This window comes from Lagopus muta, chromosome 4, assembly GCF_023343835.1.
Source record: "Lagopus muta isolate bLagMut1 chromosome 4, bLagMut1 primary, whole genome shotgun sequence".
Taxonomy (NCBI): Eukaryota; Metazoa; Chordata; class Aves; order Galliformes; family Phasianidae; genus Lagopus; species Lagopus muta.
The window spans coordinates 43,415,457-43,437,982 of NC_064436.1; the positions used below are offsets into that span (position 1 = coordinate 43,415,457).

The 22,526-nt window shown below is 39.5% G+C and overlaps 2 protein-coding genes across 2 annotated transcripts in view; one reads left to right on the forward strand and one right to left on the reverse strand.

Annotated features, from left to right (window-relative positions):
- Positions 1–18,437, reverse strand: part of SLC7A2 (solute carrier family 7 member 2) — a 43,748-nt gene extending 25,311 nt beyond the window's left edge. Inside the window, exon 1 of the mRNA XM_048943389.1 lies at positions 18,311–18,437. The gene's annotated coding sequence lies outside the window, so the exon portion shown is untranslated. The remainder of the gene's footprint in view (positions 1–18,310) is intronic.
- Positions 18,438–18,510: 73 nt separating this feature from the next.
- MTMR7 (myotubularin related protein 7) overlaps positions 18,511–22,526 on the forward strand; it is a 61,174-nt gene continuing 57,158 nt past the window's right edge. Inside the window, exon 1 of the mRNA XM_048943386.1 lies at positions 18,511–18,612. The gene's annotated coding sequence lies outside the window, so the exon portion shown is untranslated. The remainder of the gene's footprint in view (positions 18,613–22,526) is intronic.

Sequence of the window (22,526 nt, forward strand, 5' to 3'; positions counted from 1 at the left end):
GGCAGGGAGGGAGAAAGTCTCGCTGCTGTTCAGATGAACCATATCCACTTTCTCAAAATTGTAACATCATGAGGACGCTGCTTTCTCCACTGAAATACACCTATCTTCCTACATACAAAGCACAAAGGTTGTGAAGATACCCCCCATGCATCCCCAGGGGACTCTTTTTAAATACCCTGAATGTTGAGAAAAATGGGGATGTGTTACTTTGTCCCCCACCGTGAAAAAAGCATTGGCGTTTGCTGCTCTTGTTACAAATAATTCGACTTTGAAGTTGTTGAACACTTTGAGCAACATTCTGTAGTGCTTTGACACCTGAATCCAACAGTGCAGCATGGAAATAGCTTTTACTGAGTGTATTTTAAAAGAGCATCATTAATCTGAAAAATATTACTGTGATTAGAAACAAGACAGAAGAGTATCTGTTTACAGAGACTGGTTAGAGACCATTCTGCTGAACCAGGACACACACTGTATAGCTTCTTCTCCTTTATATGGCTTGAAATGTAAAATTGCTGAAATTAGAATAGTCCAGATATTCCTGTGACACAATCAATAAATAATCCTACTTTCTTAAAAATTATCTTCCATCATAAACTAAACTCCAAGGATAACATACAGCAGTATTTTTACTACTTCCAGTGGCAGATCGCCCTACCCCAAACAGGCAGTATGATTTCCAGTCAATATTATTCACAGTATATTGTTTGTCTTTAAACATTTGTGTTTCAGTATTTCTCTTTTTGTTCAGAGAACACTGAAATGACAAGTCTTGCAGAGCAAAGCTCTAAATTCCTCATCATTTAAAAATCTTTGCCATAAAAATATAGAGAAAAAAAAGGTGCATACTGTGTCAGCCCCTATGACTTGCTCACAGCTTCCAGCCTGAGTGTAAATCTGCCCCTGCTGAAGGAGCATGGAGGGCTCATATTCTTTTCTCATGAAATGTCCTACTTCCTGTGGTTAAATGTAAGGGACAAGACAACCTTTCCTTATCTCTCCTACATCCAAAGAGATACACCTCCAAAAAGAGTGTGCTTATTTCAAGAATTCAGATGCCATTTCTTACATTATCTGAGGCTACTCCTTTCTTCAAGTGCTAAAAAATGTAGGTAGAAAAGGTCTTGTTCATGGAAGCTGCAGCAAACATCAGTACTCATGCTTTTCTTCATGTTGACCTCCATTCCAGCCACCTCATCCCTTACATTGGAAGACCACAAGCTAGGGACAAGCCAGAAGCTAATTTATCTGCTAATGCAGACAAATCCTATAGATACAGTGTTCTGACCAACAATATTACAGCATGACTTTGGTTGTGGCTTTGGGGAGCTTTGGTCCTGGCATTTTCTGCTCCTTAGCAAATATAAAACTCTTGCATTCATCCAAAGTGCCTCATCCAACATTTCTCTGACTTGTGTACCCTAGGGTTTCTGCAGCAGATTCTTGCCATAAAGAATTTGCTTAGAAATTCTCTTCTTGCTATGAATCAGCTGAGCACAATAGAAGGAAAGAACTGAAAGAATTATTTTATTTTCCAACAGCAGGCTCTTTTTAGGACTTTCTCTTCTGGGGTCAAAATAATATGAAGTTAATGTAGGAGATTTATGCAGAAATGTATGCCCAGGGATTAAAATAATAATAATTCCAATTCATTTGTGAAACGAAACTCTTGCACTGACTAAATCAAAACGCCATAGGAGTCCAAATGACAAACCATGCCTGGTTAAAAGCTGCTCTGTTGTTGTCTCTGACTCGTCTCACAGATACAGCCTCACAGCTCCAGGCCAAAAAGCCATGCCTTCTTACATAACTGGAGGCATTAGTTCGGCAAAAGTATATCCATGTGCTTTCCCATATGACTACTCATAATGTGTGGAAGTTAAACATGAACAAAAGTGTTGGCAGGACTGGGCTCTAAGTAAACCATTACAATCCCTCAAATAGAAATTTCAAATAGAGCCTGCTACTTCGCCTTGAAAGTCAGGACTTTGGAGCCAACTGTAACAAAGGTGAGTTCTAATATTCCCAAGAAAAGAACAACATGACGTGGTTTTAACAGCTTATGCAGTTCCAGCAGGATTTGAGAAGATGTATTAGTATTTGTAAAAGGATTCATCAAGTTCTGGCAGGCATCTTTTCTGTGTCAAAACAATAAAGTAGACAACATCTTGATGTTACCTGCTGGGATGATCCCGTATTTAGGAATTCAAGTCAGTCACAGGTGTCTGCATGGACAACTGCTTCCGCAGGATGCTTTAAGGAAATTCATTAAATTTCTGGAGTATTAATTCATACAAGTTTTAAAAACGCGAAATCAATCTCCCAGAAACTTCTGAGATTCTTCTAGTGGTTTTAAAATGCCCAGCTGCTTCCTTTCTTGATTCCCACGTACTGCAGTGTTGTCCCATTAGAGGCATATCTTATCCATAGTAGATCAAACCTCTGCTAAAAAGCATCTAGTGACTTTTCTAAGACTTTACTGGGAATGTTCCTCTTGCATATACAGAAGCAAGACTGACCAGAATCCCAAATACTAAAGCACTGAACATTTTTTGAGATGTTAGTTACTGAATACTGTTCTCTTCTACTTTTTCATGAGGCTCGTGGAACTCACACCATCTCGAATCGAAGCAAAGACACCTAAAAATCCGTTTATGACATCACTCCAAGACAAATGCCAAATGTGTAATAACATACTAGTGAGTATGTATATTTGTTTATTATGTAAACTTAAGAAGGTAGCAAGCACATTATTATTATTTGAATTAACCAACTACAAATTAATAGTCCAGTCCTTCTATGATTGTGTATACATATTTATATATAGAAACTTTAAGAATACATAATCTCTTTCTCAGTCTATTTTGACTTTTTGCCATTGAGGGGATATTTGGGTTTTATTTTAAGATCTTTCAATTAGAAATTTCCAGACGTATCACATTAACAATAATTTCCTATGCTGGAAAATGCCTGCAGAAATGATAATTTCTATAATGTTGTTGTTTTATTCACTATTTTCATCACTAACTGCAGGGACAGCTCATTTTCTCTCACACACGGAGATCTGGTGAAATCCAGTTTTTCAATTTTTTTTCTTCTGAGCCTTGGGAAAATCCTATAAGTTTATGACTTTTAATTCTACTCACAACGAACACAGATCATCCCAATAAACTTTTAATATGATCTCCTCCCCTTAGTCACTTTCTTCCCTGGCCACTTCTGATGAATCTGAAAGGCATGCCCAATCTCTGACCAAAAGGTGTCACACAGGTAATTGTGAATTCCCTCAGGCGTGCCTCTCTGACTAACAAGTATTGAAACATCAGCCAAGAAAAAATAAAGCATATTTAGTTAGAAAATTATCTCATATTTGTTCCTTTACAAAATGTTCACCTCTTTCATCTTTTTTATCATCCAGTAATTGAAGTGAAAAAAGATACTTCTCCCCTTATTGGTTTCTATATCACAAACTTCTTCTAAATATACAAAAAAAAAAACAAAAAAAAAACCAGCCTCATCTCCAGTCATGGTGTGAATAAATCAGAGGGAAAATTTCATGAAACACTAGATTCTATTCCAATCTGATTATTCTATGTGCTTAAAAACAAACAAACAAAAAACAAACAAAAAAAAAAAACTTAAAATCTGGCAAAAAATCAGACCCCACAATCTCCGGACACTGCAAATAACTTGCCCAGTTATCACCAAAGAGATTTTTTCATTCTTTCCAAATATTGTATGTGTGTTCATGTGTGTGTGTGTTACATGTGTGTGTTCGAGTGCAAACCACCACAGTATTTCTAGGACTGCTTTTCAGCATCTACTATCCAAAAGGATGGCTTATTTCTGGGTGGCCCAGCCACTGTTGTTATGGCTGGATCACAATTAGGAATAATTTTGTCCTCTTCCCTTGATTTCTCATGAGCTCTGGTGGTAATGACAGGAACTTGAGTTCAAAGTGTAGGTGTAGAAGTAGGATCTAGCCACAGACCATTCCTTCCTTGCCTCAGGAGAAGAAAGTGGCCGGCACAGACTCAGTTCTGAAGAGCCAAATCCAGCAAACAGGTTGCTATTTGAAATGCAATGATCTAGGAAGTTATATTAAAGATATTTCATGTCTTCTGGTGCTATAGTTCTACGCACAGCGGAATTTCCGGCTAGAGCAAGAGGCTAAAATCAACCTTGAAGACTGAGAGTGGATCTTATTAATGTTTATAAATACCTTAAATGTGGGAGTCAAACGAACATGGCCAACCTCTTTTCAGCAGTCTGTGGGGACAGGACAAGGGGAAACAGGGGCAGTTGAACTAGATGATCTTGTAGGTCCTTTCCAACCTTGCAATTCTATGATTCTATGATTCCATGATTCTATGATTCTATGATAGGAAGTTCTACACCAATATGTGAAGGAAGTTCTCCACAGTAAGGGTGACAGTGCACTGGAACAGGCTGCCCAGGGAGGTTGTGGAGTCTCCTTTTCTGGAGATATTCAAGACCCACCTGGACACCTACCTGTGCAGTCTGCTGTGGGGAGACTGTGGGTTTTTCTGAGTCAATTTACTTACTCTAATAAGTATAGGTGAATATAAACTTTGTAATCTTCTAAGCAGGAGAGATAAAACTTCGCAAGGCATGTTTCACTTTCTCTGAAATTCCTTACAATCATAAAGAGAAATGAACACAATCTCCAAAGCAATAGAACTGTTACATTATCTTCAAAACCGTTCTTAAAAAGATGGGTTTTCTGATGGGAATTACAAAACCCACCACAAACTGCAGACATCTAATCAACAGCTAGGAATAATACCAATAAGTTTAAAAGGATGTTTTAATTCAGGCAGGAGTAAGTGGGTGAATTGTCCACAGCTGAAAAACTTACTTTCCCTCCAAAAGACAACAGTTGGCTTACCACTGGACTGCTATGTTTCATATAGAAATGCTGATAGTTGTTAAACCCAAACTTGGGAATGGGAGAAAAAATGAGCTCAGAGATCAAAGACAGCTACTCTTTAAGAATAAAAATCCATTGTGTTTGTTTTTGTTTGAAATACAACTTCGCTCTCTGCTGTGATACCTGTATGAGTGCGTGCCATTTGAAATTTTGTCACGACCCACACATAGATCTCAGAAAACGCCTCTGAAAAAGCAGAGAGGTGTTGAACTGTAAAATACACACTGGGATCAGTGATGTGATGACAATATCATGACTCCTTCAAGTGCTGAAGTAATTTCCAATTGTCTTTCATTCTACTTGTTCCTAAAGTTCTGTAAGGTAGGCCCTGAAAACAAACAGCAAGAGCATCCCAGAAAGCTATTTCATACAATGCCAGTTGTGTTCTGTTAACAGGTTCAAAGCTTGAAAGCTAACCTTCAGTTGGGGAAATTGATAAAACAATGAGTCTGATTCTTTCTGAAACAGCTTATCATGATTTATTCATACTACTTTATTTTCTCCCCTTTCTCCCACAAAGGACCAGACAAACAAAATAATGTTCACAGGCTTGACTGTCTGGATCTAAACCAAAGCACACTCAGAGAAGCCTAGGTAAAAGAGAGTACATAGACGTCTTTCAAGTGAATGCAAGCAGTGTCCAGAGGATTTCTTTCTTTGAAGTTTATCAGACTAAGTATATGGCATACAGAGACAGCATAAAAACAAGTACATGCTGGAAAAAGGCCATTCGGAAGTACACACAAAGCTAGATGAAAAGCCTAGGATATGGAAGAGTTAATTTTGGCATTGGTACAAATTCTGAAGCAGTAGAAAATATCTAAAGAGAAGCTAATGGCAGTTTGGAGCATGATAGTCCCTCAAATTAACTGAACATCTTCCAAAAATATAATTGGGGATTACACTGACTGTTACTCGTATGCTTGGCTTTAGACTTTGGCCACAAAGGATTCCTCATGGCACCTATGCTTATTAATATTGATGCATGAAGACAGCCTGAATTATTTTGCAACAGAATACCCATTCTGCTGGGAAATATCTCGACACTCAGATGAACTGAAAACTTTCCTAAAAGAAAAAAAGAAAAAAAAAAAAAGAAGAAGAAGAAGAAAAAAAAAAGACTGTAGCTGATGAGTATTTTTTTTTTTCATATCTGTCAGCTTTTCAGATTACTAGCAGTGTTTTGTATTATAGCTAAAAGTAAAATGACTTGGTGACCCCAGTTATTTGGATAATTCTTGAGGTTGATGTGGTTCAAATTCATGGAACTAATTTGTCTGGATAACAGCTTTACAAAGGTTCAGAAAAGTCTAGACATTTTCACTGTGGGAAAAAAAGATGCACAATCACTTTTACTCAGACTTGAAAAATAATATCCTGCAGTCATCCTTTCAAACTTCTAAAGTCAACAGCAGATAAACTAAATCAGTTGTAAATAGCTATGTCTGTACAACACTAGGTTTCAAGGGAGATAGAAACAGCCTTTGATTCAAATGCTTTACCAGAAATGGCACAGCAAAAAAAAAAATCAGTTATCTGCAGTGCTATAGGCTCCACACAAGTTAATTATTAAGGTAAGTGGATTTTCAGCTAATAATAACACAATTTAAAAGTCAGCTACTCCTCAAAGAGTGAGGGAGATGCACACCGCACCGAGACTGGGGCAGAAGAGTCGTGAGATTCATGAAAAGTCAGAGGCAGCTTCCAGCAGCATCACACAGCTTGCCTAACTGGAGAGAGGAGAAAAAGGAGGAGAGGGAAGAAACAAACATTTAATCTGAGTTCAACATTGGTCTCTCTCACTACAGCTACAATTTTAGCTTCAAATTAAGTTTTCAAACTTAGTTTTAACATACTTTGGCCTTACTCCAGTCTGGCCTGAAACTGTGTTTCAAAACTGGTTTAACTGGAACCACATTCAAACACCATTGCCAAGCTGTTTTAGCTCCAGAACAGGAGAGGAAGGAAGAGTGGAAGAGTCATCCTCTTTCTTAAAAATAATAATAATAATAATAATTTGTTATCCCTGATCCAAAAATTCAGTTATGTATAATCAAAAGCTTGAAATCCTTCAAAATTATGAGCTTTGTTATAAAAGTTCTTGAATTTACAACAGATTGCACCCACATGGCAAAAATTGTTTCTGTAAACACACTTCTTAATAAAACAAAAAGCTTTTCAGCTGTGCTAAGATTAAAAATATGACTGCAATTATTCATCCTGCAGTTATACCCAGCTCACAATCAACTCCAGCCCAAAAGCTTAATCTGAGCAAAACTAACAGTATGAGAAAGGCAGAGGAGAAACAACCAAATCCAAGTGAAATATGTGGGATGGTGGCTTCATGTCTTCCTAGTGATGTGTCATCCATTTTCCTGACTGTCAGCTCCAGTACAGCCATTGTTATGAGCACATTCAAACAAGAATGAAAACAGTTTGTAAAGTTTGCCTTTCATATATCACTCAGTTGATTCAGGCCAGGAACCGGGTTTCTTTGCCTTGCAATTCAAGTTTGGCTGCCTGCTTCCTGCAGAAATACTTTCAGTCAACTTTCTGCCAAAGAAGAACTCAATAGGATTGCTCCCTACCTAAATTCTTAAAGGGTTCTTTCTTTGGAGCTTTTTAGGTTATGCAGATCCAACGTTTTGCATTACACAGCAAATGCAATCTGTAGAAAAATTAACTTTATGCTTTCTTTTTGACAATGCTCCGTCAGTTGAAGGTGGGCTCTCAGTCTAGAATAGGAAGTTCTCCTCTTTGAGTACTACATTTCATTAGAGCACTCATATGCATCAAGAGCACTCTACTAGAAGAGTTTTTATTGTCTTAGACTTTACAGTGCCATACTTTGCTCATTTTTGATGGGCTACTGCCAAGATAAACAGAGATAGGTAATCAAACAGTGCTACAATCTTACTTTTACTTCCTACCATTCCCATCAACAAAGAGTAAGTCCGTCAGCCCCAGAACTTAGAAAGCAGGAGTGAGACACGTTTGGACCAGGACTAGATGCAGAACTAAGAACCAAGACTGGGTTTGAAATGGAATCAGAAAGAACAGAGGCTTATACAAGTGAAACCACATTTGTATCACCATCAGTGAAGTGATCTGAAGACTGCAGCAGGTATACAGAGCCAAGTTATCCCTGGTATATTTATGCTAGCACTTTTGTCCAGATCAGATGCATATTTCCAAAGATATTCTTTCAGTACTCATGGCCATTCATTGCAGTTTGTTCCATTCTGTGGTACATCAGTAACCCTCCTTCTGGAGCAAAGGAAATTGGAACGTGCTCCACAACAGTGCCTAACACACTCCAACCAGTCTAGAAGTAGATACCTCCCATTTCCTTCTTGATATAAACTTCATACTGCTGCTATCCACCTTTGTTCAAATGTTTTAAAACATGTCATTTGCTTATCCAAGCACAGCAAATAGGCTGAGGCAGGCATCCAGGCACCACCTTCCTCCTACCATCCAAAAGCTCACTGTTATACTGTACAAGCCTCAAGTCACAGAGAGAGAGGTCACACTCCCACTGCTGTACAACAACAGCCCTCTGGTTATTCTCTGGATTGTTTTTCTTTGAATGCTGACTTGCTTGCTAATTTGTCACAGAGTCCCTTTTACCCAAACCATTCTGTGATTCTACCGCTACTAAAAACATCCTTTCTAACATCTTTCATAAGTAGAATTCTGCTGATGGCATTGTTTAAATTTTCATTGTATAGAACACAACATAAGGCTAGCATACTAGCTTAAGTAATGAGAAAGGTTCCAGAAGTGGCAGAAGGTTCAGATCCACTTTTCTGATACAGTCTTCAATGATATGTACAAAAGAAGAGCAAGCCTCTCTAAATGTTCAAATCAGTAACAAAACCCAGTAAAACAATCTATGCAGGATGGGACAAAACTTTTTGTGATTTTCATTTTTTTCTGACTAGGATAGTCAGCTGCTGCTCACTATACAGCTGAGTGTGGGGATGTACCCTGAAACACCAGTTTGAATGCATGGTACAGTCTGCTTCTCATTTTGCAGACTTGGATACGATCTCAACAGCTATAGGGCTTTGCTCTGCAGTAAGTCCCAATTTTCCACTTTTTGAAGGCTGGTACAATGACAAACTTGGCCTCCAGAGGCTAGAAGATGTTTCTTGTGATGGCTTCTGCCTCAGAGTACGTGCTCAAGAGCTTATCTTTCCTTTCTGCCCAGTAATCAACCTGGGACACAACACTGAATGAACCCAAATGAACTCCATCAGAACTGCATCAGTCACAAAAAATACGAATGTCAATGACTTCAGTATTTCAGATGGGACATCTGCTGGGCCCCCAGAAAAGGAGTTTGTGGTAAAATATGCAGCCTTATGCAATTAATTAAATAAATTTGATTAAATTCTACATCCAGGCAGATGACTTCTATAGGTTTTTCAATTCACAAACTTGGACAAGTTGTGTTATGTGGAGAGATTTTTGTTGTTTTACTTGAAATCCTGCTTGCCAAGATTCCAGGAGAAATGCAAATGTTCATTTTCAAGCCAGCAGTCATGTCAGTTGTCTACAAGAACACCTCTTCACAGAAGTAGCACTGTGAAAAAGTTGTTATACACTACTGCTGGTGGTGTTCTTCAGACTTTTGGTGAACTTTCCAAGAGATTTGTTTAACATCAAGTGAAGAATCTGTGCATAACCCTTGCAAGATTGTCACCTTAGAAAGAAGCTGCCCTACCAACAACTGGTTTTCCCTCTCAATTCAAATGATCTTTTCAAGGATTTGCATTCAGCAAAGTTGAGAAATTCAGTGTTGCATGGTATCCTGCTGTGTATTTTCAGAGTCCTGTGTTACTGTACACAGCAAAAGTCAAAGTACGAAATGCAATTTTATTTTCTCAAGTTTTCAAGTTTCCTTCCAGCCACCAAAAATAAAAAAAGACAGTACCAGCAAAGATGCACTTGGTGAATGGCATCTTGATTAAAATGCATTACTTCTTCTAGTTCCTGTCCAAAGGAATTAAACTATGGAATTGGACTCCACAGAAGTATGATTCTAAATGCCCAAACTTAATTCTGAATTTTGAGGGATAAACCATTCCTGTGACCAAAGGTTTGAAGTTAATGCTTCCTTCAGATTAAAAAAAGATAAAAGAAAGAAAAAGAAAAAAGGAAGGAAACCAGAGAAGATAAATTATTCTATATTATACAGCTGTGTAGAGCATATTCAGTACTTTCTTGTAGTTTCCATTGCTTAGTCTCTTTTCTGCATCCATAGTTGGATGGTAGAGCGCAGCCATGTATGCGGTCACGTGATAAAATGGAAGAGGGAACTGATTCGTGATCTAAATTATCTCAAGAGGAAAAAAAAACCCAAACCTTTCCTAACCCAGTTTATTGCACAGTACCACAAACAACCGTGCAGGCACAGAGGGGTGGTTATTGAAGCGGGAACAAAAGATAGAAGCCTGGAGCAGAACATAGGAGCTGCTTATGCTGACACTGCTTCAGAAAGAAATGCACAAACTAGACCAGTGAGCACATCAAGATGGAGAAAGCTGCCTGTTTCCCAGAGCATAGTGGATACGTTCTAATTAGTAACAGCAAAATTGTGTAAAAGTTCCCCTTACGTATCAAAAAGTTGACTTAGTTTATTGTGTGCGGGTGAAAACACAACATCAACATTATTTTACTGCAAATTCTGCTCTTTTTGCATCTGGTTCATTGAACTAAGTGCAACCCATCTGTTACCATGCAGGACAGAAAAACAGTCAAACAGAAAAAAAAAAATCTTAAATTTGATACAAATCAAAGTTATTTACTTAGACAACTAATGAAGTGGAGAACACAGGCAATTAAACAACATAGAAGGCTTTACAGAGTACTACAGACTTTCTGGGAGGCTTATAAAAGTTTATATCTGGACAATTAGATATAAAATTGGGTTATTAAGTCTGATGTTGAAACTCATTATCTCAGAATTAGGCATATGCTTCTAATAAATTAAAATGGTCACATAAAATATTTCTAGTAGTTGGATACTACATGGGAGCTTGAAAACAATTCTGGACTGGATACCCAGAAGCAGTGTCTGACTACAATGAATGGCTATGAGTATTAAAGAATATCTTTGAAAATATGCATCTGATCTGGGACAACATTAATAAATATTGAAACAATTAGAACACATTTCTTTCATTTAGTAAAAGCAAGTTACAGGGCTGATCTGTCCCCCAATGTCTTCCATCTCCACTGTGCAAAAAAACAGGGAGTGCCTTGCTGATGGAAGACAGTCATTCTACCAGACAGCCTCATAGCAAGAATAACTTGCTATAATATAGGTTTTTTTTTTTGTTTTTTTTTTCCTCAAATTATGTACAAACATGTGTATTTTAATTCCCAAAAACTTCTCATCTTAAAAATATAAAGGAGTCTCTGCAGGCCTTGGTTGATGTAAAGAAAAAAGCCATGAAAGTAATTTACAGAAACAAGCCAGAAAGTAAATCCAAACCCAACACTTCCCTATGGAACAGGAGAAAGCCTTATTCCACCTGCAGAAGCCTTCTTCCACCTCCTTGCCCCTAACCTCCCAGCACTCCTTGCCAAGTCTACATAAAGAAACAGATACAGTTTGGAAAGCAATGCTCAGGTATAATACATCTCTTGTTTCCAGAGTAAAAACATTGCTGTGGACAAAAAACAACTGCAGAACATACAATTTAATACCCTGTAACAAGTACTGCAAAAAGCTATAAGGATTTTTTCTAGCCTTCAATTTCCACACAATAAAACTGATGTTTCATGATACACAGTTCTTCAGTAACACCCTTGAAAGTTCTTCCCCCTCTTTACATCCTCGCAGCAGAAGTAAGTAATTAAATGCTGCTCCCAACAACATGCAGACAGTCACTAGAAACCATTAAACAGTTTAGACTAACTTGACAAGGATAAAAAATACAGCTTAGTTCTCCTAAGAAGCCCACCAAAATAATGTACTTTTGAAAAGAACCACACGTTCATACTAATTCTATATTTCCACAAGCTTCTTCACCTAACTCACAGTGCTGAAAGCACTTCATGACAAGTTGCATCCTACTGTTTTCTCTCGACTGCATGATGGTCCAAAAATATACAAGAGCAAAATAAAATCCGCATTATAACAAATTGTGCATAAACACCAAATTGAAAGGAATTAATTTAAGTCCTCGTGAGAGTAATCAGATATCTTCACAATATCCAAATGCTACATTTTCTTTAACCAATATGGAGATGTTTCTCAATCTAATGAAACCGAAGAAAGGACAATAAATAATCCCTTCCTTCTAAATTCCTTTTAAATTATTATTTATTCCATAACCACAATGCACATGGTACTGCACAAATAAAATAAACACAGTCGCTTTCTCATCTTGTCAAACAGCTTGCAATCAAACTTCAAACATAGAAATAGCTAACTTCAAACAAAATAGTTTAGGACCAGGGATTAGCTACATGAATTCACACAGCTACAAAACACGTTATCCACCAGCTCACTGTTTTCAGAGTAATGAAAGTAAAGATCAGACTGTATTGAACCCAACTTCCCATCCCCAAACAAAGTCATATAGAGAAGAATGTTCTTTACAGCAAGAATGTATTTATTCCATGTATTTCTCAGAAAATAACATTTCTTCTGAAAAAGCAAAAAGCACAGATGAAGAGACGTGTATTATATACGAAGACAATAATAAAGTATAGTAAAATGACTTGGTGCAGTTTGTTTTCTCCTCCAGTTTAATCTCAAAATTGAAATTATTTGTAATTAAATTCCTTGTAGAAAATCTGGAAGGAAAACTTATTTACTTGGATTTTGCCAGTGCAACACTTTTCCACAGCAGATGTAAGCCTTTCTACAGCTCGCCATAATTCTAGCAACCAACACAACTGAATGAATCATTAAGGTTGGAAAACACCTCTAAGATCAACTTGTTCAACTGCCCACCTACCACCAGTACTGCCCTCTAAATCATGTCCCCAAGTACCACACCTACACATTTCACATCTCCAGGGACCATCTCCTTCTGGTATTATGTACGTATGGCAAAACTATTTTCAGAAATGAGCTAATTTAATGAAACCAGCAACACATCACAGAGGCAAAAAAGACTTTGCCATTACTGGCACAGGGGACTGTGGCTCACCAACATTAACTGCCCATTCTGATTACTTATCAGAAACAGCAGCTGTCGTGTTCACTCTGCTGCATTTCTGACCAGTTGTCCTGGGGAACCAAAGCACCAGACATTACCTTTCTCTAGCAACTGCATGGAGGCTTTTATGGATCAGCTATATTAACTACAAGTTCTGATAGGAAAAGGTAGTTGAAAAAGTCGAATAGAAGGACTCTGTGGACTCCAGAACAACAATGTGATAATTTATATACTACTGTTTCCTTTTTTTTTTTTTTTCCCCTTCTTCTGTGTGACTGGTTAACTTATCTGATGTATGCAGCCACTGAGATACTAATAAAGAATTCTGTCATTTCATAACAAGTTCTGGTGAAGAAGTTAGATAAAATATAAGGTCTCTGTCCTTAAATTTAACCACGCTAATATTCTACTCTAGTTTGATGCTTAATTCTTTGAAACATAGAGTGGGTACGCATATACAGATATACAAATGCACACAACCTATTGTAGGGTACTAGGGTACGTGCTTTAGCAGGGGATTGGGATTCAATGATGTCTTGAGGTCCCTTCCAAACCCTGCAATTGTGTGAAGCAACACAAATATGTGGGAGCCTACACAGTCTATGGCAGAATCTTAATGGCCATGGCAAGTAAAATACACATATGACAGCTTTTTTGCGTGCTGCTCCAGTAGCATCTCTCCCCTGTTTGCATCCAGTACTTAGATCCAACACCAGTCACTAGACTCCACTTTTAAGACACCCCCAAACTGCACACCCTTATTTCTACTGGAGTTGAAGCTTAAGTGAGACTGAAGGAACTAAAGGACACTTGTGTAAAAAGTTGCTCCAGATCACATTTTGGCATTAAATTCTGCAACAATCATTTTGCAAGTAGAATGCTTTATTCAAGGCAATCATGCTTTTCTTCTTCGGCTGCATATTACAAGATGCCTGGAGCTAACTGCTCATTCTATGGTGTAGAACATGCAATACATTTCTCCATCCATATCCTAAATACATTCTGAAATCCCTCATTCTACATCAATACAATTCTGAACTTGTGGAGACAATGACAACATTCAGTGCACTTCCTTAAAAGTACACCCACTAGGTTAAATTACGCCACTGAAATCAAGCAAGATAATACTGTGGCTCTTGGATGACTGTCCTCAATGATAAAACTTAAAAATCCCAGAAGATCCCATTTTTACTAGTAACCTTTATAAATCTCACTGGAGTTGTAGTGGCAGATCACTCAAATGAATGCATTTTCCAGCAGAGTACACTTTTGTCATTATCTGAAAGTTCAACCATTTGCTTCCAGCAGCTTTGCCACTGGACCTACCAATTCTAAATCATTTGGCTACTAATTCATACAGCAAGATTCTTATCCCAACTGGACAATGCACAGAAGGTTGAAGAACTGACACGACAGAATCAGAACTGTATGGTGTCAGTGAAGGAGGAGCACAAAAGCAGTGTGATAAATAGAAAAAGTGTTAGGAAGGTGGATGCTTTCAGATATTGAAGAACTTTCAGATACAGAAATATGACACCACTTTTTTTTTTTTTATGCTTTCTAAAAATTTCAATAGCATCTAAAGTAATTTTCTACTACATAGAAAACTAATGTGAATAATGTGAACGATGCTCTTACTTACAGTCACAAATATACATACAAATGGCAATGCAAAGTTTTCTACATTTTTGGTAATATGGCATTAAGAGATTTTTACCCGTCTGGGACATACCAGCACTAAGATCTCAAAACTTTACAATTTTGGAAAGAAAGGAAAGAAATTTAAGGCCAAGAAACTGCAGTACTGAACAATCTCTTCCCACTCCCTGATCCTCTTCACCTACACAGATGTTTCCATTGATGCACATATACCATTCACTGAGTTTAATCACAAACTGACAGTAACATCTACTATTCCCCTGGAAAAAGGGAAAATGAAAGACCCACTAATTTACTGAATTCAAAGCTGCTAGGCCAGCAGCGGTTATTGTTGCTGCTTGGCTTCTCTTCTCATCACTCCCTCCTGCCCCCCACTCCCAGGCCTATCCTGATGTTTTATTTCCCCTGGCTTCTCTTTGCAAAAGTTTATAGTTGATAGAGTATTTTCCAAACATGTCATTGATGAAAAACCTGGTGGAAGGAAAAAGAAGAAATGGTAGAAAATTGATAAAGTCAGTATCAAAATGGAACGCTAAGTCAAAGACAGAATTGGAAGCCTGCTAAAACAACACAGACTATATTTTAAATTAACATCCAACTTACTATTATCCACATAAAAGATCCCTGAACGCTTCTACCCTGAATTAAGTCCTTCTATGAGCTAGGGAGTATTCTAGTTAAAAACAGAACAGCAATAAACAAAAGTACACAGTGTGCTTTTTTTGTTGTTGTTGTCAGAATAATACTTGTATTACAATGGGCAGATGTCAAAATGAATCTTACAGATCACTTTGGGTGAAAATGATCAAAAGCTATACAAGCAAAGCTTAGAAAACTTTACCATCTTAAAACCTCTACAATAACTTAGGGAATAAGATTTAGCTCAGCTTTTTTAAAATTGTTTACTATTTTTTTTTAATCATTTGCTCTTTCCCCTTAATTTTCTTCTGTTCTAAACATTGTTTACTGCAAAATGGAATTAAAAAAACAACAACAACAACAACAACAACAACAAAAACAACAATCAAGGCACATAAGGAGGAACTAAATCTTCATATTACCTTTCCATACATTTCCATACACCTTTCACTGAGGTCATTTTTTACTCCAGCCAATTTACTGAGTTTCAGGATGAAAACTTCACTGCATTTGAACTTCACAAAGTGACCGGTCTTCATTCAAATTCAAAGAACCCCAAGTTATTTTCAAATAACAACAGATGGACAAAAGACAACTCCATGCATGGATAGCCCTCAGCACAATGGATACTAACAGACTAAAAATGAGTAATTAAAAAAATGCAGTGCATTTCAAATTATATTGACATAGCGACTTACACATCTATGGGGTGTCTTTATTCCTGTCTCTGTCTATACAAGAGCCCAGTGGGGTTCAGAAGAATTGTGTGGACAGGGTTAGTATCAAGTGGAGCCAACTACAGCAATGGACATCTGCTTACAGGAGCAGGTAGGTAACACAAGCCAGAATTCAAAAGATTTTCCACACTGTGTAATCCAAATCCAGATCCAAGATCCACTTTGTACTGAATCTGCACAATGTCTACATGAACTTTTCATAGAATTTATTTTGTCTTTCTAGAGTAAACAAACTATCATCAGCTTCTTTCAATATAAACAAGCTCTGTATACCGTGATCCCTTGTCTTACATTCCCCATTTCCGAAACATTTGAACGCCTCCTAATGTATTTTGTTTTGGTTTTATTAAGGAAGAATACAAAGAGAAATGGGCTTGAAAGCTTTTAAAATAAATACTGGTTGGGTATTAATGTACAGAGACCTGGCAGCCTGGAGAAGTGGGCCCATGAAAACCTAATGAGGTTCAGTAAGGCCAAGTGCAGGGGGCTGCACTTGGGTCAGGGCAATCCCAGTTACTTACACTGGGGGAAGATCTCCTTGAGAGCAGCCCTGTGGAGAAGGACTTGGGGGTCCTGGTAGATGAGAAGCTGGACATGAGCCAGCAGTGTGTGCTTTCAGCCCGGAAAGCCTGGGCTGCATTAAAAAAGGGGAGACCAGCAAGGAGAGGGAGGTGATCGTCTCTACTCGGCTCCTGTGAGGCCCCATCTGGAGTACTGCTGCCTGGCCTGGGGCCCCCAGTACAGGACAGACATGGAGCTTTTGGAGTGGGTCCAGAGGAGGAACACTAAGATGATCAGAAGGCTGGAGCACTTCTCCTATGAGAAAAGGTTGAGGGAATTGGGCTTGTTTAGCTTGTGAAGAGAAGGCTCCAGGGAGACCTCATTGTGGCCTTCCAGTACTTAAAGGGAGCATATAAACAGGAGAAGGAATGGCTGTTTACAAGGGTGGACAGTGATAGGACAAGGGGGAATGGTTTTAAACCAAGACAGGAGAGGTAGATATTAGGAGGAAGTTTTTCTCACTCAGAGGATGGTGACACACTGGAACAGGTTGCCCAAGGAGGCTGTGGATGCCCCATCCCTGGAGAAATTCAAGGCCAGACCGGATATGGCTCTGGGCAGCCTGGTCTGGTGGTTGGCAACCCTGCACATAGCAGGGGAGTTGAAACTCGATGATCATTGTGGTTCTTTTCAACTCAAGCCATTCTATGATTCTCTGATTCTACTTTAAACAGAGAATGGTGCAGTTAGACTGAGTCCTTCAGTCCTGACAGGATACAGCCCTCACCCGAATTTCAGGAAATCTCTTACCTTCACAGCTGAGTTACTTTTGATGGAATGAAGCATTAAACGCTGGCATAGCAATCAATAGACAGTACACTCTCTGTCAGAACCAAGCCACGTGGATCTCCCAACACTGGTTTTGTTCCCCTGATTTAATGGAGTTCCCTCTGAGGCAAGATCGTCATCAGATCCACAGCACTCAACCAATGCAACAGCATCACAAACCAAAAGTGATAACCAATATTTAAAAATCAAGGGTTTTGATCTACCGCTTCAGACGCACTATATTTCAAATACTATTTCACTAGATGAGCTTTCTCCAGCTGCCAGGAGCGTTACCCATTGGATTACATATGCTTAAATCACATTTCTATATTTAAACATGCAAAGCCAGCAGGAGAACCTTACGTTTCGCAACTGATTTACAACTGGCAGAAACCCACACTCTCCCCATGCTCTCCCCTGAAGTGCCACCTTTTCCACCTCAGGTAGCCACGACGTCTTACAGCCCACACCCTCCCCGCCAGCCGTAAGCAGCCAAGTGGGGAAGGTGACACGGTGCAGGAGGAACGCGCAAAAATACATCCCCCACCCACCCCCACAGACACAGTGGACTTTAAAGGCAGCTGAAAGAAAACTCTTGGTCTCCCTTTCCCGCCACGTCGCCTCCGCACGCTTAAGGAAGCCTCTGGTCTGGCGGAGACGAGGATTGCTTCGCGCCCGTATCTCCGCCAGGCTAGAGGTCCCTGGCATAGACGCTCCCCCAAGCCCGTTCGCGAGGAGACCGCCAGCAGCGCGGCTCCGTGCTGCCCGCCCGCCCGCTCCCAAGGAGGGAAAGGCGGAGGAAGGGCGTCACTTACGGGGCCCGGGCACGGCTGTTCGCGGCGGCGGGAAGGGCTGCGCTGGAGGTACGGGCTTAGCGGCGGGGCTCCCAGGGGCGAAAGGAGAAAGCCCCCATGCCTGGCCTTCCCACACGTGCGAGGCCGCCCCACTCCCCCTTCCCGCCCTTCCCTCCTCCTCTCCCCCTCGGGAGGCCCCCCCCCCCCTCCTTTCCCGCACTGCCGAGCGGCGAAATGACGCCGCGTGTTGCCGGGGTCTCCCTGAGCGGCTTTCCGGCCGCGTCCCTCTGGATCTTCTGAGCGCCCCTCGCCGCCAGCCTCCGGTGGGTGCCCACGCCTCAAACGCTTAGCGCCAACGCTTTTCTAGTTCTTGCTGTCATTTACCAGTGTTTTCCGACCTTGTTTCGCCCTGAATGCTTTGCACTTCTGCCTCTTAGGAGTTTGTCTGCGGGGGTTAATGCCTCCAGAAACATTGTTTCCCACACAGTTTTAAATGGGTGACAGAGTCGGGGTGCCTCCCCTGACACTGGGCCCACTCCAGTCTGAATGAAACTCCTCATGGCCAGTGTGGTATTAAGCTGCATGCAGTCTTTATCGCAGCACACAATGCGTGGGGGATTGTTCTGCCTAATGTGTGCAGCTGGTGCAAGAGATCTTCAGCTTACAAACATTATTTCTGTTACATATGTAAAGACTTTCCTGGAAAGTACGTACATATTCAATATTTTTCCCTAAAATCACTAAAATAGGGTTCCACTCCCTTGCACATACTCAGTCTTTTAGTCTTTTTGTGGTGGGGGTCTTGGAACCCTCAATTGTTGCTTGGTACGTCCTTTATTTGAACACTCTGGTGTTTCTCAAGTTCCTTTAGTGGGATGCTTTGCTGAGAGCAGCGCCAAACATCCATTCTCATCTTACTGGAAAAATTGGTGGTAGGTGGGATGGTTGGACTAGATGATTTTGGGGGTCTTTTACACTCTATGATTCGATTAGGAGCATCTTTGTTGTGGCAGGAACCTGATGCAAACAATCCACCCTCTGTTACCTAAGAACTTATCACAAAACAGTTCCCCACTCTGAGACTTACATCTGCTTCTTCCACCACCTAGTTCCTGTATCTTGAGTATAAATCTTCTATATCCTGAACAACTATACATTACTGAAATAATGCAATTTGCAAGTACAAAATAAACATTGTAAGACAAACATTAGAGAACCTGTACTTCTCCCTTTTTTTGATTAAAGGCATCAGCTTGGCTGATGGGAGAAAAGCCTGCACCAATGCCAGGCCCTTCAAACTGCTGAAGAGCCTGCAAACTTTTACTGGATATATTTCACAGGGCAGCTCTGAGGCATGCTTGGTAGGAAAGTGCATCATGTGCAGCTCCATGTGGGATTTCATGGCCAAGCTCCAGGGAGCGTTGGGAGCTATTGGAGCTCTCTGAACATGTCATGCTTTGGATGTTACTTATGTGACACATCATTGCCAAATTTGTCTGAGAGCTGCAAAAAAGTGCCACAGTATGAGGCCTGACACACATACAGTTCTGGTTCTTTACACTCTGGCATTTTCCATCAGCTCCATAAAACTCTGCTTCTTCTTATGAATTTTGTCATTTTTGTTAGAGATGGCTGACACTTGGTAGCTCTGTGTTTCCATAGGTTGGAGAGTTTTGTGCTTCCCTGTCTTCAGCCTAAATAATTCAAATTGTTCCCCTGGGTTAGATATTCTAAAAAACTTGTTTTAAGCCTAAGAATAGTCTTTGGCTAAGGGGAATTATTGCTAAGAATAGCAAGCATTAAGAATAGCTGGAATAAATCTTGCAGTCATCATCTCTTTTTTTTCCCTGCATATACTCTACTTACAAGAGACCTTTCCCTACTAAAGTCTGCCTACATCAGATTGTTGGGAATACCTTTAAAATTTTTGGCTGTGGATCTGCTTGTCTTTCTTCTGTAATGTTCTGTCACTGTATGTGGTGTGTACATATGTGCATATATACATTATATATATATATACACACATACTCATCCCTTCTGTAGTCTTTAAGAAAACAGTTGTTTTGCAAACACCAGAGCTCAGTGATACAGTTGACTTGTGAATAAAAGTCTCCATTGTCTTTGTGTTGTTATGTGCCATCTTTAAACCTGTATCTTTTGCTTAGATCCAATTTTCCAAGAAATTTTGTACCATTTATATTGCATATGGTGTCATCAGAGGTTCACACATTCTCTATTTCACTGCTGGGCCAAACTTCTGTAGATTTCTACAAATAGTTCTTAAGATTTGCTTCAGAAAATATACAAAAAAAACTACAGTGATTGTGCTTCATTGTCAACTACCCTCAGTCCGAGCTAGTTATGTTGCTTACATGTCACAAAACAACTAAGCCAGCCAGCTTCCATAAAGATTTTATACCAGCCCTACTTCTACATACTCTGCATCCATATGATGCCCTGAAGAGGCTAATTCCACATTCTGTCGAGGACACAGGAAGAGCCCATGGAGGCCTGGACCAGTTTCTCTCTTTTTCTTTTTTTCTTTCTTTTTTTCTTTCTTTCTCTCTCTTTCTCTCTCTTTCTCTCTCTCTCTCTTTTTCTCTTTCTCTCTCTCTCTCTCTCTTTCTCTCTTTCTCTCTTTCTCTCTTTCTCTCTTTCTCTCTTTCTTTCTTTCTTCCTTTCTTCCTTTCTTCCTTTCTTCCTTTCTTTCTTTCTTCCTTTCTTCCTTTCTTCCTTTCTTCCTTTCTTCCTTTCTTCCTTTCTTCCTTTCTTCCTTTCTTCCTTTCTTCCTTTCTTTCTTTCTTTCTTTCTTTCTTTCTTTCTTTCTTTCTTTCTTTCTTTCTTTCTTTCTTTCTTTCTTTCTTTCTTTCTTTCTTTCTTTCTTTCTTTCTTTCTTTCTTTCTTTCTTTCTTTCTTTTTCTTTCAAGGATTTGCAGATTTAATACTTTCCAGTTTGTTTCTTGCTTAGGTCTAAATGTCATTTGCCCTTCTGGCGAGGAGTTTTAAATACAGTTCTTTTTATGATGACTAACCATATTTCTTGCAGTCAAGTAATGAGTAGCATAGGTTCTAGCTATTAGATCAAAGGACTTTTATTCTATGAAGATTCCACCTGAAATTGCTGTGTTTGAGTCCATTTTCCTCTGTCAAAACTGCCTTTAAAGGGTGACTCGAAATATTTAAATCCAGTGTAAGTGGGGTTTTAAAATGCTATGGTTCAAAACAGGAGAAGGAGCCAGATAGTTTCTCAATCCTTACTTATACTGTATTTCTCCATTAAAAAATGTGGTGGATTTGCCTCATCTCTCATTCTCTGCAATGGCTTGGAAATGTTGACAGATCTGTAACTGCTTTTATGAAAAGGCAGAACGTCACAAAACTCAGCATGAATGTTTCTGGGTGGTCTGGTTGTCCTCAGCCACAGCTTTCCTTTTCTTCAGTGGAAAGTCCTTTCCCGGCAACTGTGCAACTGAAGCAAATTGCCTGCTGTTGGAACAGCTCCCCTTTTGAGGGGCTCAAACTCAGATTGTCAGCCTTCAGTGTATCCCTGGCTATTTGTATGTGCACCAGTTCTAATTCAAATGTTTGGTATGTGCTAAGATATCCTGCAATTAAAGCAAATAGCAGTTATTCTGGTTTGCTGCTTGCACAGCCTCACTGGGAATGTGTGTATCCTGTAGTCAAAGCTGATGCTCCCAAATATATGCATAGCCTAGCTTTATACAGGCTAGATCAGAAACTTGCATCGTCATGGAGATCAGTGCTAACTACAAACATACCTGGGAATTTTTATTCATTTACCAAAGCTTCCCAGGCATGTTTGGAGTCAGCAATGAGCTCCATACCTCCATGACTGCAGGTAAACAGACACCAGGTCAGTGAGATTGGTGCTGCTGTCACTGCACTGTCGGGTCCTGTTTGGACTGCAGTATGGAAATATATGTAAATGTCTTCACTATCCTTCTTGGGACTAGGTTATTATATGGCTCCCTGGAAAAGTAGATCAAATTCTGTCTTAAACCTGTCTAGGTTTTTACTTTCTCCTTGTACAGGAGAACTCTTTCAGACCTGTATATCTGAGTGAAGACAAGCATCTGTAACTCTGATACTGAATTTATACTGTGGCTGTTATTTCACCTGGTCATAAAGATGATCTGATAAGATAAAAAGAATGGAAACATCTCCAGAGAGTGACTGTTTGGAGACTTATGGATCATTCTGTTAAAATCATGTTGTG